The sequence below is a fragment of the Mirounga angustirostris genome, unplaced genomic scaffold (assembly GCF_029215605.1).
Source record: "Mirounga angustirostris isolate CCGP_5_RB_7025 unplaced genomic scaffold, mMirAng1.0.hap1 SCAF_7, whole genome shotgun sequence".
Classification (NCBI taxonomy): domain Eukaryota; kingdom Metazoa; phylum Chordata; class Mammalia; order Carnivora; family Phocidae; genus Mirounga; species Mirounga angustirostris.
Genome location: NW_026991715.1, coordinates 54,115,687 through 54,122,163, shown reverse-complemented (window position 1 = coordinate 54,122,163; position 6,477 = coordinate 54,115,687).

Sequence of the window (6,477 nt, the reverse complement as noted above, 5' to 3'; positions counted from 1 at the left end):
TCCTGGTGGTCCAGGGGCCACTCGCTGTATCGTCACTGCTCTTAACAATATAATGTGTGTGCTTCTATTTCTTCTAATGCTATAACTAATTTATTTAGGATACTTAACAAAAGCCAGGCATCGTTACCTCGTTACTGGCTCAGCAAACACAGTGAGATTCACTCCATTCATACCGCTAAGGTTTTGTGGGGAGTTTGGTTTGGATTCAGGGGGCTAGAGAAAGAGGCTTAAGGCCGAGGGAAGTGAGTGGAGTGAATGGTCAGCAAAGACTTTTGCCTGCCCAAGTGGTGGGAAAATTTCAGCTCTAGGCCAGTCTTTTAACTTGCATCTCTACGCTAGTCATACTGCTTTGAGTCACTTAAAAGAAATTATCTCCCTTGGGTGAAACTGGACCTGTTTTCATTCACAAAGCAATATTCTTAGACATCACCTATGGAACCTGCTTCAAGCATCCAGGAATGGACTGCATCCTAAGCACTGAACCTCAGCTCTGACAGCTCACCATCTCTCTCCTTCCCCAAAAGTAGAAGTGACAGCTACTCAGGGCTGGGAACCCTAACTGCATGATGAGTTCTTACTTCCTAGTGATTCCTAGAAGGAAGGGTGAGGTGGTTTTCACTCTATTCATGGTCGTATGGTTGGAAACCATATCCTGTCCTGCAATCACATCTACTCCCTAACAGCAAAATTCTAGGAAGTTAAACACAATATGCAATAGCAGAATGAAAATTAAGAACCAATTAATTAATAGTTCTCAAATGCCTGACATTCTGAAAAGAGCTCTGTTAAAAATGCTGAGTTAGGGGCCACCTGGGTGGCTCAGTCGTTAAGCATCTGCCTTTGGCTCAGGTCATGGTCCCACGGTCCTGAGATCGAGCCCCACATCGGGCTCCCTGCTCAGCAGGAAGCCTGCTTCTCCCTCTCCCCCTGCTTGTGTTCCCTCTCTCACTGTGTCTCTCAAATAAATAAATAAAATTAAAAAAAAATGCTGAGTTAGAACAAGTAGATTCTGCTGGAGACCTTAACAGGACTTACTGCTCCCCCCTAATTTGAATCTAGGGAGTAACAAACTCAGATTTGCTTATGGAGAGGAATAAAGAGATGAATGACACTCAGGGCCCCCAGGGTTCGACCATCCAACCCCTTAGATTCAACAGGGAAGCGAAAGAAGTGACAGTTTACCAATTCTACAGAATAAGGTGAGTGACAAAGAACAAGAGAGAGCTGAGGGACCCAAAGACTGCACCTTTCAAGGCACCCTGCCCTACCCACCAGTAACTGGGATTCTGTTCCGTCTTCAGATTAGCAAGTCTTCAGCCCTTGAGGAGGTGGACAGAGGTCAGGGCTCTTGAATGGGGTAAAGAGGGATCAGTGTCCCTTCCCCTACAACTTATAACATTACTGTTTTTATCATCAAGCCCATGTCTATGCAGTCATTCCAGGGATGCTGCTTAGTTACTGCGCTTCTCCTATGTGCCAGGCATGGTGCAACACACTCTACCACCCAAACAGAGCTCTCTTCAGTGGTGAGAGCCTAAGACAAACTATTAACTTAGACAATACATTTCAAGATGCACCTAGGGTTGGAAGGGTACATTGAAACTGGAGAAGTCCCAAAGGCAAACCTAGGCCTGGGGAATAGAGCTGCAAACACAGTAGAACAGGCACCTGACTTCACGGTATGGGGGAAACTCCAGCTAAGAAATTTATTCTGGGGGCGCCTGGGTGGCTCAGTCATTGGGCGTCTGCCTTCGGCTCAGGTCATGATCCCAGGGTCCTGGGATGGAGCCCCGTGTCAGGCTCCCTGCTTGGCGGGAAGCCTGCTTCTCCCTCTCCCACTCCCCCTGCTTGTGTTCCTGCTCTCACTATCTCTCTCTCTGTCAAATAAATAAATAAAATCTTAAAAATAAAAAAAGAAAGAAAGAAATTTATTCTGGTACTTGGATGGTGAGTAGCCTAAAGTTCCACCACAAAGAACATGGGTATCCTACCAAGCAGACAGGGCAGAAAAAAACCCACCAAGTTTGAAAGGAGGTGGTAAAAGGCAGAAGGGATGAGAAATATTTAAGATAAAATTTGAGGGTGACGAGTAGTTTCTGTCCAAGTTGAGGGTAAGTGGGGAGTGGGCCAGGGAAAGACTGTTTCAGGCAGATAGAACGGTGTGTGTGAAAGAGAAGAGTTGACAAGCTGTACTTACCGGTTAAGTATCCCAAACTAGGGAAAGTAACAGAAACTTGGGGAAAAAAGAGAATTTTATGTCTCTCTTAAGTCCAAAAGTAGGTATTTCTGAGTTACCATGTCAGCTGCAGAGTCTTCACTGACCTGGACTTCTGTCTTGTGATCCCACCATCTTACCATCCCTGCCTCATGTTCCATGATAGCTACTTGACCCCTTGCCTTGGTATCTGCATTAAGGAGAGTCACATGACCCGATTTACCATTTTGGACAATTGCTATACCTGCAGTGTGAAGAGGGCTTTGGAGGAGATGATGCCTGAGCCTGTCATTCAGCTGCTGAAGTAATTCAGGCAGAAGATCATTGAGATCTGAACTATGGCAAGCTGCGACCAGCCTAACTCAGGTTGCGACATGCTTTTGCCAAAATTACTTCAACAGGGGAAAATACCAATGACATATTAAGTGACAACATGGAATATAAAACTAAATACAGAATTAAGACTTCTACTTTCACCCCCTTGGTAGATTACCATTCTGAGGACATTCCCATTGGAAAACAACTAGATCCCAGATTGAATGACTTTCTTATGCTGTTATACAAAGAAATACAGAAGGTCTCCAAGGATGTATACATGAACACAAACACAAACAAGCATAAATATGAGATCTGTGTGCAATCTTGGGAACGGTTAACAGTGGCTATGCACGAAGAGCAGGGTACCGCCTATAGCAGATGGCTGCAAAGATACTGAGCCTTGGGCCAAGACTGGGTGGGGAAAGGGAGCCTGAGCCTCCCCTCTATAGAGCACAGACGCTTGAGGAAGTGCAAAGTTACGCCAACTGTGACGTTTAAGCCAACTGTGAAGTCAGAGGATACACAGTGCCCACAGAAGACCGCCCTCACTTCTGATACCAATGGCAAGTACTCAGGGTTCCCGAAACCGCCCTCAATTTCAGTAATTCTCCAGAAGGACGCACAGAACTTACTGAAAACTGTTAGACTCACAGTTATGTTTTATTACAGGAAAGGGATATCAATTATAATAAGCCAATGGAAGAAGCACATAGGGCAGAGTCCAGGAAAAGTACCAAATGTGGAGTTTCCATGGTCCTCTCCCCCTTGGAATCATGGATACATTACTTTCCTGGCATTAACGCGTAACTATGGAGTATTGCCATCCAGGGAAGCTCATCTAAGCTTTTAGAGTCTAGAGTTTTTATTTGGGCGCAATCACAGATAGCCCATGTGGCTATCTTTAGTCTCCACTGCCTCTCAGAGGTCAGGCTGACACCTTTAGTCTCCAGTCCCTTCAAGAGGCAAAACTGATAGCATGTGGCCCAAAGCTCCCATTATAAATCATGCTGTTAGACTATCTGCCGGCCAAAGCCCCTAGGCAAATAAACACACTCCTATCAAGCAGGACATTACAAAGGCCTAGAGATCATTGCCAGGAGCTGATAGAAAAGGCCAGTTGTCTCTTTAGGTTAATTCTTCACTACACAGGAAGGTTAAAGTAGTCCTATTTCAATGGCAGCCCTTGGCCCCCAGCATCTTGAATTTAGGGCAGCAAAATTAAGGTCAAGCAATAAGCTCACCATTAAAGCTCACCAAGCACTTTAGAAATTAAGCCACCACGTGTGAGAGCCAAGAGAAACAAATAATAGATTTAGACCATTAAAGCCTGCAAATATTGGAATGGTCAGAATAAGAATAGATATACAGAAAATATTTAAATTTTTAAAAAAAGAATGAATGAATCTGAAATATAAACAAGATACAAGATACTATTAAAAACTCACAGGCACATTTGAAAAAGAACCAAATGGAACTAGTAGAAATAAAAAGGGAATTGGTAAACCGGAAAACAAAGCTGAAGAATTTATCCAGACTGCAGCACAAAGAGATGAACCTATGAAGATATGAACAAGAAGATAGGAGCTATGCAGGATAGACTAAGGAGATCTAAGTGTTCTCAAATATGCCTGGGATTTGTTTTAATCAGATATGGTAAGAAACGCAGGCACGAAAATGACCGTCATGAAGGAAGAAGTTGTTACTCTCCCAGATCCCTAGAAACAGGACACACAGCACAGCACTGAGGATCGGGGTTGGTGAGGAAGCAGAGGGAGCCAGGGAAAAACACGGACAAGAGCCTTTCTTGTTACCGTGGGAAGAAATGCTCTAGGCAGGGTAAGCAGGCTTAGGACTGGACTCTCGAGTGTAGGTGCTGACTCTCGTTGTCTGGTACCTGACCCTGGGGTGATGAGGCCACGGGGATATGGGCCCAGAGTATGAGGTGGTAAAGGGTGTGGGCTCTGGATTGGTTGGTTTGCTCATGAAAGGTATGCTCCCGGTGAGTCATTTACCATCTTTAGGAATTGGCTGAGCCCTCTCTACGGTCAGTATCAGCCCCAAGATGTCAAAGCATCAGGAAATTAAAAAACAGAACAAAGCAAAACATCATCAATACACTCACATATGTCTAACGTGAGTCTGAAGAAAAGGAATAGAGAAGATTGAGGGGTGCCTGGGTGGCTCAGTCAGTTAAGTGTCTGACTCTTGACTCAGGTTGTGATCTCAGGGTCGTGAGATTGGGCCCCGAGTTGGGCTCCACGCTAAGCAGAGTCTGCTTCTCTCCCTCTCCTTCTGCCTCTCCCTGCATGATGTCTCTCTCTCTCAAATAAATAAATAAATCTTTAAAAAAAAGAAAGAGAGATTGAAAAGAGATAGTATTTGAAGAGATGACTGAAAACTTTCCCGAACTAGTGATAATTATGAACCCACAAATCCAGACAATAGAACATACCCCAAAAAGGACAAAGAAAAAGAAATCCACACCTAAATATGCTGTGGTGAAAAAGAAGCAGAAAGATAGAACAAGACACTGAAAAGTAGTCAGAGAACTGATAAATTACTTTCAAAGTAATGGCAACCTGAGAGCAAATTTCTCAATAGCAACAATGAGTAGTTAGAGGAGAAGGAAAAGTAACTATCAACTTAGAGCTGTACTCCCAACAAAACCATCCTTCCAGAATGAGAGTGGGGTGAAGGTTCTACACGAGATGGAAAATAAACACACTTGACTCATCTCTCTCACCAAATGCTACAATCAACCATGTAAGAACACACAGTGCAGCTATCTGAGAAATCTAAAAAGTAGTTGATAGCTAACAGGAACACTGGGGAAGGAGGTCAAAACTTTAAGGACTGAATGGTAATGAGTTTTCCATTTTTCTCCTTTCCAACAGCACCTAGCCTGGACTCAACAGCAGCCCAAAGCTGGTTGGGGAGAGAGAAAGCACAAAGAGAAGCCCTCTCTTTCTGGTCTGAGGAGTGGGAATGGGGTATTCTACAAGTCAGAGAGAGTGGGGGCAACCATGGTTTTTTTGTGTTTTTTCCATTCTTTCTCGTTCCAGCCCTCAGGGGAAGTGTGGACATGTATGAGCAGATCCTTACCATTTCACTCTGTGGGGATCTGGACTTGAGGAACCAGCACCATATAAATAAGCTAAGCATTTAACATTAAAAAAAAAAAAAGTAGAAAAGAACAGCAAAATGAATCCAAATAGAACGAAGGACATAATATATTTCACTTAATTTAAGATGCTACTGACGTATGCATTGTTTCACATACCAGTTAGAAGGAAAAAAGGATCTTTAGACTTACTTAGTTTTTCCCATATATCATTCAATTATTTTCTAACTCCCTGTTGTCAAGGTCTGTGATGTTCCCACATGGTATTGTTTTCCGTGATATCAAGAATATGTGCGATGCAGCATTTCCTAAGCGAAGGTGCCACTATTGCCTTGGGGACACTGTTCAACCCTACAAGTGTTGATGCACATGCAGAGGAATGACAAGTATGTCCTAACGGCTCCCTGTCCAACAAGTAAAAGCCACACCCACATTTCAGTTACGCTAAAATAAGAAAAACTATTTACCTCAGAATCAATAAAACATGGAAGTAAAGAGAAGGTCAGAAATTTGTGAACTAGAAAATGAAAGGGGCCCCTGGGTGGCTCCGTCAGTTAAGTGTCTGACTCTTGATTTCGGCTCAGGTCATGATCTCGGGGTCATGGGATTGAGACCAGGGTCGGGGCCCTGCACTCAATGGGGAGACTGCTTGGGATTCTCTCTCCCTCTCTCTCTCCCCCTACCCCTGCTCTCTGTCTCTTTCTGAAAGAAAAGAAAGAAAAAAAGAAAGAAAGAAAAAGAAAGAAAGAAAAAGAAAGAAAGAAAGAAAGAAAGAAAGAAAGAAAGAAAGAAAGAAAGAAAAGGAAAAAGAAAAGGAAAGATA